The following is a 22173-nucleotide window of genomic DNA, read 5'->3' as shown; positions in this document are numbered from 1 at the left end:
ATTTTGTTCTGGATTTTTCACTGAAAGGGGCTTTAAATATGCAACATGATGGTATCTAACCCTTCTTTCCTCCAGATTGCATGGCAAAATTTTAAATTACTTCTGTACCTTGAGATTTGTGGTGGTGCATCATTTTATAAAGATCAGTAAAGGTCAGTGCCCGCTTTCAATTTTCATCCCCAGACCTCTCTTCATTTTTTCTTACATTTTAAAGTACTTACATGCTTCTCAGTAGAGTCCTTTTTCAAGTGGTTATTTGCATTTTATTATTTAGAATACATTTGTGGCATGATAACAGTACCAACGTACATTATTGTTAATCAAATTATGACCTACTGGTGCTGCCATGCAAATATAAAGTAGCCTCTGCAAAGCCTCTTACTATCTTGCACATGGAGAAGTGGGAAGAAGAATAGCACTGACAAGTGATCTACAAAGATTTGGTTCCACACCTACCTATCAGTCAGACAGACCAGTGAAGACAAGCAGTTAGAGAGTGCAGTATCTTCAGGTAGTGATGTAACTGTCTCTTTTTACAAGAGTCACAGTTATAACTTTCTGGGCCACAGTACAGGATCAGGTGTAATCCAAGGACAGTGTGACTCCTGCTTACTTAGGTATTCCTACAGCTCCTGATCATTCTGTTTTGCTCTATTTAATACAGATGTATTGAAAAGGCCTGTGAAATTGCCAAATTTGCTAAATTGCTGGCACAGCACTTGGATGCCTCCTTTGGCCTCTGCAGAACAGTTGTGTGCCTGCAAAAAAGTTTGTTGTTACACTTTGCTGCATGGCTATACTGGCTTGCTTGTTCTTCAGACCACCATATTTTCTCACCATACTTGTAATCACCCTTAAGGAGTATGCTTGAAAGGCATTAAAAGTAAATTGTTGCATTCATCTTGCATTTACAAATTAAAAGTCAGTTGTTGCAGTTACCTAGCTGAGATCCAACAATGCAGTGTGCATCTAAGGAGCAGAACTATTTACACCCAGTGTTTCTTTGATATTTCCTACTGCAGCTCCTCATATTGTTGAAGAGGCAAGCTGCTTTCCAGTTTAAACTTCAAAGGAAAAGTGTGCTGCCTCTTCAGTATGCGATGACACTTCAAAGCAACTTTTTCATTGTGATTTGGATAACACCTGGAAGTTCACAAGGACCGATGGTGATTCCCAGACAGCTACTGATCTATAATATAGATGAGTGGTTCTCACACTTTTAACACAGGGTCCCACTTTTTAGAATGTGAATCTGTCGGGACCCATCGGCAGTGATGTCATGACTGGAAGTGACATAATCAAGCAGGAAAACTTTTAATAATTCTAGCTGCAATCCTACCCACACTTACCCAGGAGTAAGTCCCATTGACTATCATTGTTAAAAGCATATCTATAGGGGCCTGTTACAAGTATAGACCTGAAACATTTCCCGAATGCAGTCACATTCCATGGTAGCATCAAGTCTAACATATTAAAAATAAAATATTGAAATGAATGGGGACCCACCTGAAATTGGCTTGCGAGCCACCTAGTGGGTCCCGACCAACAATTTGAGAAACATTGATATAGATTATAAATTGATTTTTCTTTTTTCTTTTATTGATACATTAACTGGGTTTTTAATTCGGTTTTTAGGCAGAAAAATAAATTGAGTTACAAGATCCTGCAAAATAACTGCACTTTCCCTTTCTATTAGCAGATAAATTATTTTCTCCATTTTTACATACTGTTTTGATCTACAAACTAAACCAAACATGATATCAGTGAGATGAACAGAATGTGTGTGTGAGAGAGACTTATGCTTTTCTCTTTTTCTGACCTGTGAACAATTTTCTCTCTTAGTTTTCTGTGCTGACACACATTTGACTGAAGCTCTTATTTTTCATTATTTTGACTATAAAACTGTTCCATATATATTATTTACTTGTTACTAGAGTTGGCACTTAGGATTTTGCTTGTCCCCATCACTCCATGAACATGATCAATATGAAACTGACAGAGTCACAACAGCAGAGACATACTTAATTACATTCTAAAATAGGCCATTAGCACATAGCGAATAAATTTTCTGTCACAAAATACGCAATAAAATTGATACATTTTTTCATTTATGTTACACACATCTCAGATGAATACATTTTATAGCACAGATTTTCCTCCAATATGTAGAGTGCCCTCAAGTGCTTCCTAACTTGTAAAAAAGAAAAAAGTTAATTTCCCAGCAACCTCAGATACATTACCGGATATCTCAGAATAATGATCATGCTTCATGTACTGATGGATAAACAAACTGATATCCAAAGATGATGGATAGTATCCCAACCAGTGCTCCCACCACTGAGAGATTCCTCCATAAATGCTCTCTCTGCAAATGGAAGGGGCATTTCACTTGAGCCAGGACACCTTGCATGGACAGAACACTGCTTCCTTTCACAGTGGAAGCTTCGGTTGACCACAGGAGTTCCTGACAATGGCAGCACTAGTCAGGATGCTATCCTATGCATATGTTTATAATACAGCAAAAAATTATTAGGCGAAATCCTAAAGATTGGTTAGGTCAGTGCAAGTCGGCCCAGGAGGGTTGCAAACATGCTGTAAGGCAAGTTTGCACCTCCTTGAGTGTCGGCTGGGGTGGTGCAGAGATGCACGCTGCCCACGGAGATGCTCTAGCCCTGTGATAATTTTGGTTGCCCTCATTTTCTTCTTTTCTAATTCTGCAATATTCTTCATGAGAACTGGACACAGTATCCAAATGTGGGCCCCACCATAGACTTATACAGGCATGACATAATATTAGCAATCATATTCTAGATCCCTTTTCTAAAGACTCCTACCATGGTGTTTGGTTTCTTTACTGCTATTGCAAATTAGGTCAACCTTTTCATTGAATTATCAATGTCCCCAAGATCTCTTTACTAGTTTGTCTCTGACACTCAAACCCCATCAGTGTATATGTGAAGTTAGGATTTATTTATTTTTTTGCCTCAGTGTGCATCGCCTAACACTTGTTTATAGTAAACTGCATTCACCATCTAGTTGCTCATTCACTCAGTCTGGATAGATCCTTTCAAAGCTCTTCAGAATCTGGTTTAGTTTTGACCATCCTGAATAGTTTGGTGCCATCTACATACTTGGCCACATTGCTGTTTACCTCTAAGGCTGTCTAGAACAGTGCTTACTCTGGACTGCAAGCCATCGGTGGCTACTCCACAGCATAGCTTCTGTGGCTTCTAGTTTCTCCTATGGGCCAAGGGCATCCGGAGAGAGCAGAGAGAAATCTCCTGTGGCTTGCTGTGCGACATGGATGTTGCCTCTGGGGTTGGTGTGCCAAGCCCTGGAAGAGGCTATGAGATTGGGAGCCAATGGGGAGCTGGGACAAAGGCAAACCAGAAGGATTTAAGGTGGGGACAAGAGAAGGATGGAAAAGGAAGAAGCAAAGAAAAGGACAGCAGGGCAAAATATGAGGGAAAAGAAGAGGGAATAAGAGGTTTAAAAGCAGCAGAAACACGGGATAGATGTTCTGCCAGATTCCCAGTCCAAGCTCTGCCTGGAGAATTATGCCCACTTTTAGCTAATTAGCTTCCCTTCTTTCCTCAAAAAATGACCCTAGTTCTGCCCTGCAGTACTGCTGGACCCCACCACCAGGGTAGCTTACCTGTTTAACCTACAGAGGTCCTCCTTCCTGCCAGCAGCCTCCTGCCACTACAGCAGCCCCTTGGTCCTCAGCAGGTCTTGGGTACAACAGCTAAACACCAGTCTTAGTGTTTCCAGTAGTTTCTGCTCCAGCAGCTTTCAAAGTCCATTCACACATCAGTCCATTAGCCATCAATTCTTCAGTCCATTAATCCATTCTGTCCTTCCTCAAGCTTTCCCACTTCTGCTACCCACACCAAACTCGCCCTTCATCAGGTGCTTTTATGCCTGAGGGCCCTATTGCCTTCAAGTGGCTGCGGCTGTGCAGCACACTCTGCTGGATGCCCAGGCCTTACCCTTAAAGGGGCCACTGCTGATACCACATCTACCTCCTCACCAGATCTTCCGCGATTCCAATACAATAGACAAGCAGAAAGAGGGAAGAACCTACAGGAAGAGGTGGGGGGGGGCTAAAAATATATTCAGAATAAGAGATGAGGAGGTGCAGAAGGTGGAGGCAAGGGAAGTGAGAGGATTAAGTGCAGGCAAGAAAGGTTGTGGGGGAGAGGGATATGGGGTAGAAGGATTTGAGTTCTTTGTATGCTCAAAAAAGTCTTTTTGCCCATCCTGAGCCTCTTTACTGGTGTTTGTTATGTCATGTACGACCTCCCAATCCAGGAAAAACTGGTGATTACATCATCACCAATTAATTCTGGTGGTATTTCCAATAGGTGGACAATGCAAAGTGATACAACGGGGGGGGGGATTGAAAAGCACTGATCTAGAATGAATAGAGTTTTTTAGGGGCAGGAGGTCTGGTCTAGAGGGAAGAGCTTCCACTGACCCTGAAGATCGCTAGTTCAAGACCACCAGAAGCTTTCATGAGCTGTGAGACCTGGAGGGCTGATAAGCCAAGCCAATTGGCTGTGGAACTCCTTGCCACAGGATGTGGTGCTGGCGTCTAGCCTAGACGCCTTTAAAAGGGGATTGGACGAGTTTCTGGAGGAAAAATCCATTATGGGGTACAAGCCATGATGTGTATGCGCAACCTCCTGATTTTAGGAATGGGTTAAGTCAGAATGCCAGATGTAGGGGAGGGCATCAGGATGAGGTCTCTTGTTATCTGGTGTGCTCCCTGGGGCATTTGGTGGGCCGCTGTGAGATACAGGAAGCTGGACTAGATGGGCCTATGGCCTGATCCAGTGGGGCTGTTCTTATGTTCTTATGTTCTTATGTTCAATTCCTTTTGGGTGAGAGCCAAAAAGAAGTCGGCTCTAGCTCTTGCTGTGAGAGGGAAGGAGCTGTCTGTCAGCATGGGAGGCAGTGTGAGGCCAGAATGTTTCACCAGAGCATGATGAGATCCACCTGGAGTGTAGATAGTTCTTGAAAGACAGAACTTCATTATGATTGTAAAAACCTCCTCGGTGTTGTGTAAACTGCCTTGAAAAAAGCCAAAAGAGTAATCCAATGGGCAGAAAAGTGGTCTATAAATAGCAGTTATTATTATTTATAAAAACACAATCCTTCTGAATATTTTTTATGCTCTGGATCTGCTTAACCGCAATGTCTGAAAAACTGGACAAGCTTGGCTCTCATACTGTAGAACAGATAACACAACAGCATGAAGACACCCCTCCCTCTTGTACATCTATCATTTCTTCCTCATGTCCCAGATCAGGGGTCTCCAAACTTTTTGGCCAGAGGGCCGCATCAAATATCTGGCGTGGTGTGGAGGGCCGGAAAAAAAATTTTTAAACATAAAATTTAAATAATAAATTAGAGATGGAACTTAGATGAGTGAATAAATGAATGAATAGGCTCCTCCATTCAACCACTGTGGCCCTCGGAACACCCTCCAGACACAATCAGAGCACGGTTCTGTTTATGTTCAGTTGAGTGGGCCAGAGGCTTTCAGGGGACAAGAGGTTGGCCGCGGGCCGGAAAGAGGCTTGCTGCGGGCCGCATCTGGCCCCCGGGACGGAGTTTGGAGACCCCTGTCCCAGATGGCAGGTCACCATTATAGGGGGTTCCCATACAACCCACTAGAAGCAATGCTATACTCACATGTTCTTCAATCAGTGTCCCTTCAAGTGTGCAGGCTCTGTGAGTAAAGGTACATGTAACAGTGGCCCTCCCCAATAAAGTGTATTGCTGCCTTCTCTTTGTTCCCCCTTTACTCATCCTCTGTACTTCGTTTATACTGAAGATATATAATGCCGTTGTACAAATCTATGGTAAGGCCACACCTGGAGTATTGTGTCCAGTTCTGGTCGCCGCATCTCAAAAAAGACATAGTGGAAATGGAAAAGGTGCAAAAGAGAGCGATTAAGATGATTACGGGGCTGGGGCACCTTCCTTATGAGGAAAGGCTACGGCGTTTGGGCCTCTTCAGCCTAGAAAAGAGACGCCTGAGGGGGGACATGATTGAGACATACAAAATTATGCAGGGGATGGACAGAGTGGATAGGGAGATGCTCTTTACACTCTCACATAATACCAGAACCAGGGGACAGCCACTAAAATTGAGTGTTGGGCGGGTTAGGACAGACAAAAGAAAATATTTCTTTACTCAGCGTGTGGTCAGTCTGTGGAACTCCTTGCCGCAGGATGTGGTGCTGGCGTCTACCCTAGATGCCTTTAAAAGGGGATTGGACAAGTTTCTGGAGGGAAAATCCATTACGGGGTACAAGCCATGATGTGTATGCGCAACCTCCTGATTTTAGAAATGGGTTATGTCAGAATGCCAGATGCAAGGGAGGGCACCAGGATGAGGTCTCTTGTTATCTGGTGTGCTCCCTGGGGCATTTGGTGGGCCACTGTGAGATACAGGAAGCTGGACTAGATGGGCCTATGGCCTAATCCAGTGGGGCTGTTCTTATGTTCTTAAGATCTTCAGCCCCATACCCTTTGACTTGGCTTCCTTTCTCCCCTTCCACCTCTTGCTACTGCTTTCTCCTCCTGAATTTGTTCACTCCTTCCAACTCCTTGTAGCCCTTCCTCTGGCATCTTAGGTGTCTTTCTTCTATCTCCTCAGTTCTCTGCCATCTCGTTGCCTTTAATTTCCTTCCCCTCACCTAGTCTCCACTATTCTCACTGAACCAGACTCCCCTACTCATACTCTTTCATGCCACTTCACCTCCTCATTTTCCTGCCTACTTTTACTCCTTGCTCCTCTTGTCCTTCCTTCTCGCTCTGCCCACCTCAGCAGTTTCTCTGCCATACATTTTATACCCAGCACCCCACGCAGCTGCCAGACCACTCCTACAGAGACTGATTGGCCACTTCAAGCGGCAGCATTTGGAAATAGCATTGCCACCAAGTGTTGCACCACAGAGTTTCAGCACTGGGCCAGGGCCAGCGACAGCAAGATAAGTGAGCCATAACAACACCAAGGAGCATAGTTGCTTCCACCATCATCAGTGCTTTCCCCCAATCTGGGTCTGAGTAAAAGCTACTTCCAACACAGTTCTTATAACAGTGTTTCACTTCTTGCACCGCCAATGCCTTTTCGTTCCCACACAGGCAAGCATACTGCGCATACCAGAAAATACAGTTTGGACCATGGGGAATTTAGTCTTTTCCTGGGGGAATTTAGAGCTCAGTCATATCCATAAAGGAGCATAGGCTGCTAAAAGGCCACCACTGTATCCTGGGTGGGGTACAAGCAGGTTGAAGGTGTCCTCAAGAGGACATTCAAATCCTTAAACCAAGTAAGTCCCTAAGCCTACTCAATGGGGCTTCTCAGGTTTGCGCCTGGTGTTTAGCAGGTGCAGACTGGACAAGCCCCAAGTCATGCTTTTGAGCACGAGACAGGGTATAAGAATTGTGGAGGAACCCTCCACCAGTTCCACTCTCTCCAGGGCCATCCCTCCCCCATTACATCTTCTCTCCGTCCTCCGCCAGGGTTGCAGCGCCGGCAGTAAGGCAGTACAGGATTGGGTTGCCCATCTACTTAGGATTGATGGAAGGAACATAAACTCCTCTTGTCTCAGGATCCTGTCCTACTTAAAACTTCACATTCCTCTCTCCTTGTACCACAGTTTGAGAATTGCTGATTGTAGTGGTATAGAGTCATGTATATGTCAGGCAATTCTGTAAGTGCTTGTCTCATCTCATTTTGTTCCTTTGCCTGGCTTCTAACTCATTCCATTATGAAGTTACTCTGATCTTGGCTCTGTTATTTCCACTACCCTTGTCTGCTCTTTATTTTCTGCCTATCCCTCTTCTCTATCTCTTCCATACCTGCTGTGCATTTTCTACATGTGCTCGTCTTTTGAAATTCCCAACTTGTCAGTGTAAATTTAGCAATCTTGCTGCTTAAGAGAAAGTTGCACTTTTATCACATAAGCTGTTTTTGAAGGCTTCCTCCACACCTTTTGCCTTGTGCTTTTTCATATAATTAGCACTTCCTTTATTGTGAGGGCTTCATTGTTTATCATCTGGCCTACAGCTGAGAAGTTGTAGGCAGTGCTTTACAAATCAAAATAATTTTGGTTTTGGACAGAGGGAGTCATTCGGTGACACACCCAATCTCCCAAAAGATTTCTGCCATGAATCCTTGATAAGCTTTAACTGCAGCACTTACATTGCAGCTGGTAGTTTTAGGTGTCTGCTTGATATTTCAGGTTATTGCTTCTATCCTTCCTAAGCTCTGTACCTTGCCGAAAAGACACTTATCTTGCCACTTCTGTCTTCTTGCATAATCCTGTACTTAAATTCTTATTTTTTTCTTTGAAGAGTTTTATTTTTACCATTTCTGTATGACTTTTTAATGCGTTCAGAGTATAAATTCTTTAGAAATGAATTTTCCTTAGGTTTAACATCAATCAACCATGCATTTTTCACTCTAAAGCATCATTTGTTTAGATATTTGTTATTCTTATTTATTATTTTAAAATGGAAAGATTTATGGAACAAAGCCATAGCGTGATTATCTAGAAGCAAGTCCAAAATAACAGAGGAACAAACAACATATTATTGCTGCCTGACGTAATATTAAATTCAGGAGAAGAACAGTCATAATAGTCTTAGAACTTTATCTTAACATTATTCACTACAGCTAATTATGTAATTATTCATTACAGCTACAATAAAAATAGTGGTGTCTGATTTGATAAGGAAAACTTAATCCTACTTTTTTTTTTGATACAACTGGAATATTTGGGACAGCTCTGAAAAGGAATTCTTAAACGCAATGATATGAACAAAACATATTGATTTCATTGCTGTGACAGAGAAGCTAAATAAAAAACAGCAGAAAGTAGTCACAATAATAACAGCAGCATAATAATAGGTATTATAAAATATAGTTTGAGAAAAGATCCATAGGTCACTGGTAAAGCATATGCAGAACATGGATGGCTCCACAGGTAGGGCTTTGTCAAGCACATGGCAGGGGTCCAGGCCCACACCTTTACCCAGCAAACTCAATGCAGCAAGTGCTTGCTGCTACCTCTGCTCCCTGCTGCCGCCAAGTAAGTTAGCACCCTTGAGGCTGTGTACCAGGGGACTTGGGTGAAGCAGCAGCTTCCTCTTCCCTCAAAACCATTTCAAAATCCCCAGATGTACCTGCTGCCACCAGGGACAGAACATTAATTATTATTATTATTATTATTATTATTATTATTATTATACTTTATTTTTACCCCGCCTTTCTCCCCGAAGGGACTCAAGGCGGCTTACAAAACAAGGTTAAAACACATTAAAAACAGTTTAAAACAGATAAAAATAACATATTGTAACATATTCGGTAGTCAGATAAAAACTAGTCAGATAAGAGCATAGCGCAGCAAATTAAAAAAAGATCAGGCCTGTGAACAGATGTTACAAAATATTAAGAGATGTTAAGAGATGTTAAAAAGGCCAGGAACTCAGAAGGCTTGTCTAAACAGAAGGGTCTTCAGACCTCACCAAAGACATCTGGGGACTGTGAAATAGTGCCAACAGAGAGAGGACAGTAGGTGCTGCTGCCTGCACTCCCACCTCCTGATAAGCATTTCCATGAGGTGTCTGGCCTGGAAAGTTACCTGGAAAGTATGCAGGAGACAAGCAAGAATCCTTTGCCACTCTACCTAAGGGTGGTGGCATGAAAGAGGATTTGTGTCGGCCTGCTTCCCATTGCCAGGGCACTATGTGAGCATGCTGGTGTGTGTGTAAGCTTTCCAAAGCATGGTAGAGTAAATGACTTGGGAGCCCCACAGGGCTTTTGCCTCAGGGTTTCTCCAAAGCTGGAGCCATCACACTGCAGGAAGCACTAGGCTCAATCTCTGGCAGCAACTGTTACCCTGCACATGCCCAATCTCATCTGATCTTAGAAGCTAAGCAGGGTCAGGCCTGGTTAGTACTTGGATGGGAGACCGCCTGGGAACGCTGGGTGCTGTAGGCTTATACCATAGTCTTTCGAGACTGAAGGTTGCCAACCAATCTCTGGCATCTCCAGGTAGGGCTGCAAAGAAACACCTGTCTGAAATCTGGAGCACCTCTTCCAGACAGTGTGACAATACTGAGCTAGATGGACTAATAAAAGCCTCTTTATATGTCTTTATATGTTCACAAAGGTTTCCAACTCAAATATGTAAATATTTCATCTCACACATGTTTTCATTTCATATTTGGACATGCAAGTCGGGATGCTACTCAATATTATTTATATAGTTTTAAAAAAATGTTTAAAGGTGACCACTATCTCATCTTTAGAGAAAAGTTGTAATACAGGTTCAGTACTAGCCCCATCTTTCAGATGGGGGGTGGTGGTGGAAGTGGTGGCAAACAGAGAAGATAGCATCTTACTTCAGATCACCTAATGAGTTCATCGCTAATGGAAAATGTGAACTACTGACTTCCCAACTCACAGCTTAGTTTCCTATCTTGTGCTGGAACAGGCAGGCCAGGAGGCTTGTGTTGTATCCAGCACCAGATTGGGGCCAGAATTGGCTCAGCCGAAGGTAAGGGGAAACTCTTCCCCTTACCCGTGGGTAAGCCACCACAGCCCCAATGGGCCTCCTTGGACCTGTACCACCTCAGGAAGTGATGCAAATTTGAGGAGAACGGAGTGACTTGGAGCTGCTACATGCTGCTCAGGGAACTGGGTTGGGATCATAACTGCCGGGTCCCAGACCCACTTCCTGCTCTCCATCCGCCCCCTGGAACGCCTTCCGCCTGTCCTCCCCCCATCCCGGAACACCTCCCTCCTGCCTCCTCTCCACCCTCCCAAGACCCCTGCATCAGCTGAGCTCTGCCAACGCAACCCTCCTTCCCCACGTCAGTGCGGAGGCTGGATGCAGCCTCCATTGGCCAGTGTGCATCCCTGCACTGACCCAGCCGACTCACAAGGAGGCCTAAATATGCTTTATGGCACATTTGTGACTTTCCTGGGTCCTTGCGCCAGCCTAACTGGTAATTAGAATTGCGCTCTTAGTCGTAGAAATATACTGAGATATTCCATATCATCCCTATTCACGGTTCAGTTATCCAGCTATTCCCCTGTGCCATGTTTGCAGCATAATGTGTGATGTGAACCTTCCACACCAAAGCCCACAGCAATGTGCCAATGTTGAAACTGTGAGATTTTCCCAGCTTTTTTGTTGAGGGGGGACAATTGCACAAATCAGGTCTCAGCACACAGAGGGCTGACACAATTTCCATCAAAGTATGTGCATTTTTCTTCAAGGTAGCAATAAGCAGTGAAGATTTTATCTCACCGACTTCCATGATAAAAGGTGAAAGAATCTTCATAACGTGTTGTCTTTTGAAGAGTATTCTTTCAGTTCCTGTTGGGTAATTGGGATTGACTGTTCTGAGTGACCTGTTCAGTTGCTCAGCTCCTGATTTCTGAACTAACACCTGAAGATTCAGGTAGTTCTTTCCCTTGCTTCCAGTTTAGTTTAAGGAGGAAAAAACCCCATCACTATCACAACACACATTATAATGGAGAATGCAGATAAACCGTTCAGGTGAGCAGGGGGCATAATCAAATGATTGCAGGCCCCTCTTTTAGATTTGTTTGATAATCTCACTAAATGTATTTGACAGAAAGAGGTTATCATCAAGCTGCCTTACCTTCTTTACTAACTAGCTGGCTTTCAGACAAGATGGTGATTTGAATATTGCTTTCTCAAACAACACTTTGTACACTTCAGATCTCTTTAAAAGAGATAACAATGAATATTGCCAATTTACTACCAGTAAAACAAATATTCCAAATTAAGTGCCTTACAGTAGTTTTAGGGGAAGTGACAATATTCTCACCATAGAGAATGCATCAGCCAAAACATCAATAAATATTGATATGCATCACCGAAAGTATTAATATATAAACCAACAAAAAGATAATATTAAAGATGGGATTCCTAATATCCTCAGAATTAACTGGCTAAAAACAGGAGTAGCCAGTTGCAGACCTACCGTTAGGTCTGATGGGGCAAAAGCCCCAGGTGCAAGGCACCAGGACCCTGCAGAAGCCTCTCTGAATCTTCTGGTTTTCCAGAAGCACAGTTTAAAGCATCGGGGAACCTCACAGAGGTTTCTCTGATGCAGGTAGAGGTCACACGAAGCTCCATGAGCCTCAGGTAAGATGGGGGGCTGTAGCCCATGGGAGAGGGGGTGCCATTGCGGACCTTTGCCCTGGGTGCAGGGTTGGGTAGGTCTGCTGCAGGGAGTAGCAACAGACTCACACCAATATAGGATGCACACAAATTCACAGTGGATTTGTGAGAGTGACTGAATTCAAGTTCTACCATGATCTAAAACTGACTGGGAAAGGAGGACCAAAGAAGAGCTGCTGCTTGAAATTCTTTAAAACAAAAAAACCCTTTTCTTAAAAACAGAAGCTTTTCTCTGCAACTAGTTGATCTTGCCATAGGATGCAGCAGTGGCCATTTTGGTGCCTCTACATCAGATGGAAGGGGGAAATGGGTAGGATTGAGCTGTGAAAGAAAAATCACTTCTATAGCAACCCAAAGACTGCGCCTCTGGAAAGGTCTTTCAGGAAACGTAGCCAAGTATCCAGGGGCATTGGAGTCAGCCTGAGATTCTGAACAGCATCACAATAAATAAGCTTTCTTTGGTATCAGTGTTTTGCCCAGGAAAGGATCGGGCGCAGCAGATGGAACGCTGGGTGCAGCACTACTCTGAGCTATATTCCAGAGAAAATGTAGTCACCGAAGAAGCGCTGAACAACATTGAGTGCCTGCCTGTGCTGGAGGAGCTTGACAGTGAACCAACCCTAGAAGAACTTCACGTGGCCCTGGACTTCCTTGCCTTTGGCAAGGCACCTGGGAAAGACAGCATCCATCCCTGCTGAAGTCCTAAAGTGCTGCAAAGAGATCATCATCACTGAGCTGCATGAAATCCTTTGTCTCTGCTGGAGAGAAGGTGGAGTACCTCAAGACATGAGGGATGCAAACATCATCACGCTGTACAAGAACAAAGGCGACAGGGGTGACTGCAACAACTACCATGGCATCTCTCTCCTTAGCGTTGTAGGAAAGTTGTTTGCCCGAGTTGCACTAAAGAGGCTCCAGGTACTTGCAGAGAGCGTTTATCCAGAATCACAGTGTGGATTCCGAGCCAACAGGTCCATCACTGATATGGTATTCTCCCTTAGACAACTGCAGGAGAAATGCAGGGAACAACGACAGCCACTCTTTATAGCCTTCATAGATCTCACAAAGGCTTTCGACCTGGTCAGCAGAGACGGCCTCTTCAAGATTCTCCCCAAGATTGGATGTCCACCCAGGCTCCTCAGCATCATCAGATCTTTCCACAAGGACATGAAGGGCACTGTTGTCTTTGATGGCTCCACATCAGACCCCTTTGACATCCGAAGCGGCGTGAAGCAGGGCTGTGTTCTTGCACCAACCTTGTTTGGGATCTTCTTCGCTGTCCTGCTGAAGCAGGTCTTTGGAACTACAACAGAAGGCATCTATCTCCGGACCAGATCAGATGGAAAGCTCTTCAACCTCTCCAGACTGAGAGCAAAGTCCAAAGTTCAGCTGAAATGTCTGCGTGACTTCCTCTTTGCCGACGATGCAGCTATCACTACCCACTCTGCCAAAGATCTCCAGCAGCTCATGGATCGTTTTAGCAAGGCCTGCCAAGATTTTGGACTGACAATCAGCCTGAAGAAAACACAGGTCATGGTTCAGGATGTGGACTCACCTCCCTGCATTACAATCTCTGAGCATGAACTGGAGGTTGTCCATGACTTTGTGTACCTTGGCTCAACGATCTCCGACACTTTTCTCTCGATACCGAGCTAAACAAACGCATCGGTAAAGCAGCTACCACGTTTTCCAGACTCACAAAGAGAGTCTGGTCCAACAAGAAGCTGACGGAACATACCAAGATCCAGGTCTACAGAGCTTGCGTCCTGAGTACACTTCTGTACTGCAGCGAGTCATGGACTCTTCACTCACAACAGGAGAGGAAACTGAATGCTTTCCACATGCGCTGCCTCCGACGCATTCTCGGCATCACCTGGCAGGACAAAGTTCCTAACAACACAGTTCTGGAACGTGCTGGAATCCCTAGCATGTATGCACTACTGAAACAGAGGCGCCTGCGTTGGCTCGGTCATGTCGTGAGAATGGATGATGGCCGGATCCCAAAGGATCTCCTCTATGGAGAACTCGTGCAAGGAAAGCGCCCTACAGGTAGACCACAGCTGCGATACAAGGACATCTGCAAGAGGGATCTGAAGGCCTTAGGAGTGGATCTCAACAAGTGGGAAACCCTGGCCTCTGAGCGGCCCGCTTGGAGGCGGGCTGTGCAACATGACCTTTCCCAGTTTGAAGAGACACTTGGCCAGCAGTCTGAGGCTAGGAGGCAAAGAAGGAAGGCCCATAGCCAGAGAGACAGACCAGGGACACACTACACTTGCTCCCAGTGTGGAAGGGATTGTCACTCCCGAATCGGCCTTTTCAGCCACACTAGACGCTGTTCCAGAACCACCTTTCAGAGCGCGATACCATAGTCTTTCGAGACTGAAGGTTGCCAACTAACTAATGAAGTGGAGAGTTGAAAGGTTCTTTGACACGACAAGTTTACTAATTTATGTAAAAGAAATTGAAAGCAAAATACAAAACTAAAATAAATCAGTGTTGCCTCCAGAGGCAAAGCTGTGCCAGTTAGTGAGCTACTTCTGAATAAAGTTCATTATAAATTTCAGAAATGGCAAGAAAAAAACATGAACGAACTAAGGTACCGTTAACCCCCCTCTTAGTATTAGTATTGGCAACCTTCAGTCTCGAAAGACTATGGTATCGCGCTCTGAAAGGTGGTTCTGGCACAGCATCTAGTGTGGCTGAAAAGGCCAATCCGGGAGTGACAATCCCTTCCACACCGGGAGCAAGTGCAATCTGTCCCTGGTCTGTCTCCCTGGCTATGGGCCTTCCTTCTTTGCCTCTTAGCCTCAGACTGTTGGCAAAGTGTCTCTTCAAACTGGGAAAGGCCATGCTGCACAGCCTGCCTCCAAGCGGGCCGCTCAGAGGCCAGGGTTTCCCACTTGTTGAGGTCCATCCCTAAGGCCTTCAGATCCCTCTTGCAGATGTCCTTGTATCGCAGCTGTGGTCTACCTGTAGGGCGCTTTCCTTGCACGAGTTCTCCATAGAGGAGATCCTTTGGGATCCGGCCATCATCCATTCTCACGACATGACCAAGCCAACGCAGGCGTCTCTGTTTCAGCAGTGAATACATGCTAGGGATTCCAGCACGTTCCAGGACTGTGTTGTTTGGAACTTTGTCCTGCCAGGTGATGCCGAGGATGCGTCGGAGGCAGCGCATGTGGAAAGCGCTCAGTTTCCTCTCCTGTTGTGAGCGAAGAGTCCATGACTCGCTGCAGTACAGAAGTGTACTCAGGACGCAAGCTCTGTAGACCTGGATCTTGGTATGTTCCGTCAGCTTCTTGTTGGACCAAACTCTCTTTGTGAGTCTGGAAAACGTGGTAGCTGCTTTACCGATGCGCTTGTTTAGCTCGGTATCGAGAGAATGTGTGTCGGAGATCGTTGAGCCAAGGTACACAAAGTCATGGACAACCTCCAGTTCATGTTCAGAGATTGTAATGCAGGGAGGTGAGGCCACATCCTGAACCATGACCTGTGTTTTCTTCAGGCTGATTGTCAGTCCAAAATCTTGGCAGGCCTTGCTAAAACGATCCATGAGCTGCTGGAGATCTTTGGCAGAGTGGGTAGTGACAGCTGCATCGTCGGCAAAACCCCCCTCTTACAGGTTCAGTATTACCACAATGCACTTCTTCTAGTTAAGCAACCATGTACAGGCACAAAAGGCTACATTTCTAAATAAAGTCCAAGCAGTTCTGTTCTGGAAGTGACTGAAATAGGAGTTGGTCAATACTGGGTATGAGTTGCTCTTCTTACATTAAATTGCATTATTAGTAACATATGCCCCGTACTGCGGTATGAATGAGAGTGGCATGTTTAAAAAGTGTACATTTTTTGTACACTTCCTTGCAAGTTGCAACAAAACAACTACAGTGTGGTTTCACCAGTTGTCACCACTGCTAAGCACTGCAGAAGGATACCAGAGTCAATTGTCTCAAAGTCTCCTGGGAACTCTAGAAGAATTATTAACTGGTTCACATTCCCCTACAAAACTCATGCAGCATTTCTGGTCCCAGAAACTGAAATTGGACCAGTTAATAGCCCATCTCATCCAAAAGTGCCTGCAGCTGAACCACCATCTGCTTTCTTATTTTGCCAAAGTGGGCTTGCACTGTATTCTATCAAAGCAGCTTTTATTTTTTGTTGCAAGACACCTTGGGCACTATTCTGCTCTGGAGAGAGAGCCTCTAACTAGGTTGACAATATCCATAAGACACGAGTTTCCTAAAAGAGTGTAGATTCTATTGAAAGATATAGAAAAACAAGGTAAGTGAAGGGGGAAAAGGAAGAAAGAGGGAGAGTCAGGTTGCCAGTTGGGCTGAGTTTCATCTGCTTAACAAGACCCAAGGAGAAGATTAGTGAGAGTTTTAAAAGAAAGGTTGGGGACAGGAGGATTTATATGAGGGACAGTGAGAGAGAAGACACATATAAGAAATTACTTATCCTTACTCTGCATTGGGGTAATGCGGCCAACTCTTTGGAATATCAGCTAAGCATGTTGCCCTGAAGGAGATGAGGCATGGCTCCCTCTAATCAAGTTCTTAGAGCCCAATCCTGTGGTCCGTGGCACGGTTCTGTGCCGCGGACCACAGTCACAAATATGCCGTAAGGCACGTTTGCGGGGCTTACTGCTGGACTCCCGCCGGAGCTAGCTCAGTGCCGGCCAGCGCTGGGTTAGCACCCGGCGGGCGCCCGGTTTCTGCGGCTCGGCGGTCTCCCAGATCACTGGGCTGCAGAACAGGAGGTGGGGACGTGGCCAGGGGCATGGGGGAGGCGTTCAGGGATGGGGGAGGCGTGGCTGGGAATGGGGGAGAGGTGGATCTGAGGAGCTGAGCTCCTCAGAATCCAAGGCGCTTGGGCACAGCTACTCGCCCTACACGAGCGCCTTTACTTTAGCGGCGATCTTTTGGTTGCTGCTAAAGTGAGTAGCCCCATTGCGGGTCTGCTTCCCTTACCCGGAGGAAGGGGACAAATGTCCCCTTCTCCTGAGGAGCCTCCCGCGGTAGCACGGGAGGCTCAGGATCCTGCGGGAGCCCGCCATGGAGCCGCCGGACCTGGCCACCGCGGGTAGCTCAGGATTGGGCTGTTACTGAGTAAGGACCACTGATGGAGCTTATGGCTGAAACACTATAGGGCGTGTCACCTTCCTCTAAGGCAGGGGTCTCCAAACCGTGGCCCATGGCGAGCCTCTATCTGACTTGTGGCCAGCCTCTGAATCCGAGAGCCTCTGATCCAGTTGACCAAACATAACCAGACTTGTGCTTGTGGGGTGGGGGGAATGAGGGTCCATTTAAGTGTGTGCTTTATTTTTCGGGCTGTGTTGGTGCTTGAAGAAATCCTGAATATTTGAGCCCATTCATTCATTTATTCATACATCTAAGTTCCATCTCTAATGATTTTAATTTTAAATTATTTAAATTTTATATTTAATTCTTTTTTCTGGCTCTCGATCTGCCAGATATTTTTTTCTGGCACTCGATCTGCAAGATATTTAATGCTGCCCTTCAGCCGAAAAGTTTAGAGATCCCTGCTCTAAGGTCTTGCAAATTCAGGCTCTCCACTTTGGCATTATCCCATTCACAAACACAAGTCTAGGTCAGATTGTGCATGTTTGATAAAGTAAGGTTGTTGGCAACAGTAGTCCTATTACCATGTATTTTGAGTACTAGAAATATAACAGAGGGTAAGACTGCATAACAAGGATAGCTTAGTGCTTAATGAGCAATCTGTAGTCTACATTCTGTATTCTATCACAGCTTCTGCTTTTGTAAGCGAAGTGATGCTGCAATAATTTTGTATCAGAATGGAACAGTGGGTGGTTGGAAAAGGGCCCAGGAATGCAGGGAAAACTTGATGGACTAAAATGCTGTCACTGAAACAGCTACCAGTTGCATCAGTATAAATAAGAATAATCCAAAACTGAACAGCAGACTGATCATGCATGAGAACATAATTGTAGCTTAGTCAGGCAACAATGGCAGGTGAATGTAATTAGGTTACTTTCATTCAGTTCTCAGGAAGTAGAGATAATTATCTTAGTACCCACAGAAACAGAGAGGGAAATAGTTCCCCCCCCCCCCAAAGAAGATGATTATTATATTTTCTAATCCTGCTCCATTCCAATGGAGTGACAAATGATAGCTGGCAATTCTTCCAACAGAAGTAGTTTGGGCCTTTGTTAGGAAAGGAACTGCTCAAAAGAGGCTCTGGGAAAGGTGGAAGGGACCATAGGGAGGGAGCGGGAAGGGTCCACTGGTTAGTGCTCATGCACCCCTTCCTACTCTCAATTTTTCCTTTTTATTGGGTTGGAAGCAGAAAGGGGGCGGGAGACTGGACGTTATATCAGCTGCCAGCATCCCAGCTTAAGGAAACGGTGGGGTGTGCAATTCGGGGTGTGCAAAGGAGGGCTATGCATGATGGGGAAACCCGTCCCAGGAGAGTACAGAACCCTAGGAAATCATATTAATAATTAAATCACAGTTGCACACATGAGCAATCAGAGTTGACAACCCACTGAATTACTCATTAACATGAATAAGCAGGCAAGGAATCAAAATATAACTGATTTATTAAAACTCTAAGGGATTTTTAATAAACCAAGAACTATTCATTGTAGGTGAAAAGGAAAAATGTGAAAATATCTTCCACTGGAATAAAGAGACTGAGGGACATTCAAAACTTGAAGCTGGTCAAGTCCTAAAAGTCCTAGCATTGAAACTGTCAGAACCATGTATTTAGCCCTGATTATCTGTCTCATCTGTCTCTCACTTCTGTTCTGGCTTTATTTGTTCTGAAATACTGACAGAAATCAAACCCACTTCTTATAAGTTAATAAATCTTCCTCACTATTCTGGCTACAATTCAGGTGAGACTTCTTTTAAAAATATAAGTTAAGTGATCACAGTTCCATGTTAAGTGAATAAAACCAAGAATGTTTGAAATATAGCAATGCTTCCTATTGAAACCACATCAACACACACAATGGGAAGGATTTATATGGATAGCAACAATTATCCATTTTTCTCAGTTGAGTAGAACAAAAACCAGAAAAAAAAAATTATTATGGCTTCAACATCACTGCAATATTCATGTATCAACTGGCTTCTTCTGATAGTCTCATTTGTTTCCTTTGAACAAATGAGTAAAAAGATTTCAAAAGATTATGATTGTTTAGAATTCTAAAAGTAGATGAATAAGATAATGTGACAAAAGGTATTTTAAATAAAGATCAGTATCCAGAAGGCATTTTCCCACTTCCTGCATAATATCAGAAAAGAGGGATATTATGCAATTAGGGACACAAAACAGACGATTGATAAAAGTTCTTTGTTACACATACTGTAAATGGTAGCCATTTGTCAGGATAGTCCCCTTTAATGTTTCAAAGGAGTAGAGTAAATGGTGTTAGAAGTCTTTACTATCAAAGTTCCACATTTATCCAAACTAGTCAGATTACAGAGAGCACAAAACAGTATAAAGACACTGGCACTTAACCTCAATTAGGAAGACTCTCTATATAAGATACAGTATGAGAGTGTCCTGCTATCATAGTAGTAAGAGGAGCAGGCTATTTTTCTGTGTCATGTGGCTTTGCATTATGATTTAGAGACCAGCCGCAGTGAAACTGTGGTGCTTGCTTAGCATTTTTAATGCCGCAGTTTGGTTCATGTGATTGTGAGAAATACTTTGGAGAAAAAAAATACATAGTATTCCATTTAGTTTTGGATCAGATTTTATTGATGTTGACATATTATGCAAGTTATTAGAACCAAATCCTCAGTTTAAATTTGATTAGTTATTGATTATCAAATTATTATTGATTAGTTATTATTATTTGATTATATTATTCAACTTGACTCTGCAAGTTCCAAAAAATATTTTTTCTTCTTTCTCTCTATAGGACTCCAGCCCCTTGTCTCTCCTCCCAGGCAGATGGCTGGGTGTCACAGGGAAAGGGGAAGGACATGGGTTGTATTCAAGGGGTGTCAGCAAACAAAAAATGACTGAGAGTCAGTAGGTCACATGCTACTCCTTTATTTCCAGTGGCAGTGTAAACAGGCAGGAGGTACACCCCTGATAGAACTTCCTCTTTTTAAGCCTTCCTTTGTTCTCTTCCCAGGTTAGGCCTACACCCCTTGTAACTTTTCTCACAGGAGTGACACCCTGACCCCCTGCTTTCCTACGTCCTGATAGCATCTGGCCCCAGAGAAAGGGCAATGGCTCCGTTGTCCTGGCCCACTGCCCAACTGTAGCCTGGCAGCAATGGCCTAGGCTCCATGCCTTTGACTGGGGGGGGGGAGGCTCTTCTCTCCCAACAATGCATCTTGCGCTACCTCCTTTCTCCTTCAATAGATCGTCCTCCTTAGTTCCTTCCTTCCTTGCCTTTCTTTTCTGCTCCGCTTTTGCTCGTCCCTAGTTTTGCCTTCTTTCCTGCACCTCCATCTTAGCTCAGTTAACACATGCCCGCTCCATTCTCTTCTTTGTGTTCCCACACTCCCATCTTGCTCTCACTTTCACTCCTGCTTCTGGCTCTTACTCCTGTCTGTGCTTTCTTTCTTATATGCTTTCAACTCCTGCTCTCTTCCCAGTTGTCCTCCCTTATACCCCCCCTCCACCATCCTTTGGTACTGCCTTTCCCGGCTGGTCAGGCTCTCAAGCAGCTCTTCTTTGCAGTATTCTGTAGTGACTTCACTGCCAAACGCCACAAGCCATGGCGGAAACCATTTCAGAAAATTACCCGCCCCTTTGGAACACCCCAAGGTCATGGACCGTTACAGTCTCCCTCCTGCACTAGTTTCTCCCAGTTTGCAATCATCTCTCTATATTGATCACTCAGCAGTCCCTCTCTCAGCATATATGCATTTCATTTGTTTAATTTGCCAAGGTAATAAAAATGAGATGTTTAAACAGTACTGAAGCCTAGATTTCCTATTTTATTTATAGCTGAATATTACACACCCACTTTAGAAGAGGTCAGCCACAGTTACTGTTTGAAACATATATGTGTGAATTAAAAAGAGCAAAATTCAGACTAACATGGAGCCTCTGCAGAAACAGAAGCTCATTCACAGAAGTAACATCTAAATTAGCAAAAACAAAAAATTAACATAAGAACATAAGAACAGCCCCACTGGATCAGGCCATAGGCCCATCTAGTCCAGCTTCCTGTATCTCACAGCTGCCCACCAAATGCCCCAGGGAGCACACCAGATAACAAGAGACCTCATCCTGGTGCCCTCCCTTGCATCTGGCATTCTGACATAACCCATTTCTAAAATCAGGAGGTTGCGCATACACATCATGGCTTGTACCCCATAATGGATTTTTCCTCCAGAAACTTGTCCAATCCCCTTTTAAAGGCGTCTAGGGTAGACGCCAGCACCACATCCTGTGGCAAGGAGTTCCACAGACCGACCACACGCTGAGTAAAGAAATATTTTCTTTTGTCTGTCCTAACCCGCCCAACACTCAATTTTAGTGGATGTCCCCTGGTTCTGGTATTATGTGAGTGTAAAGAGCATCTCTCTATCCACTCTGTCCACCCCCTGCATAATTTTGTATGTCTCAATCATGTCCCCCCTCAGGCGTCGCTTTTCTAGGCTGAAGAGGCCCAAACGCTGTAGCCTTTCCTCATAAGGAAGGTGCCCCAGCCCCGTAATCATCTTAGTCGCTCTCTTTTGCACCTTTTCCATTTCCATTATGTCTTTTTTGAGATGTGGCGACCAGAACTGGACACAATACTCCAGGTGTGGCCTTACCATAGATTTGTACAACGGCATTATAATACTAGCCGTTTTGTTCTCAATACCCTTCCTAATGATCCCAAGCATAGAATTGGCCTTCTTCACTGCCGCCGCACATTGGGTCGACACTTTCATCGACCTGTCCACCACCACCCTAAGATCTCTCCCCTGATCTGTCA

The 22173-nt window shown here is 44.5% G+C and overlaps 1 protein-coding gene and 1 pseudogene across 1 annotated transcript in view; one reads left to right on the top strand and one right to left on the bottom strand.

Annotated features, from left to right (window-relative positions):
* The window catches only part of NELL1 (neural EGFL like 1), a 534303-nt gene that overhangs the window by 190430 nt on the left and 321700 nt on the right, over positions 1 to 22173 (bottom strand). The gene's annotated exons all lie outside the window — the stretch shown is intronic.
* On the top strand, positions 9899 to 10018 carry LOC136637674 (5S ribosomal RNA; annotated as a pseudogene).

Source organism: Tiliqua scincoides, chromosome 1 (genome assembly GCF_035046505.1).
Source record: "Tiliqua scincoides isolate rTilSci1 chromosome 1, rTilSci1.hap2, whole genome shotgun sequence".
In the NCBI taxonomy this organism is placed as follows: domain Eukaryota; kingdom Metazoa; phylum Chordata; class Lepidosauria; order Squamata; family Scincidae; genus Tiliqua; species Tiliqua scincoides.
This window is presented reverse-complemented; position numbering and strand designations above follow the sequence as displayed.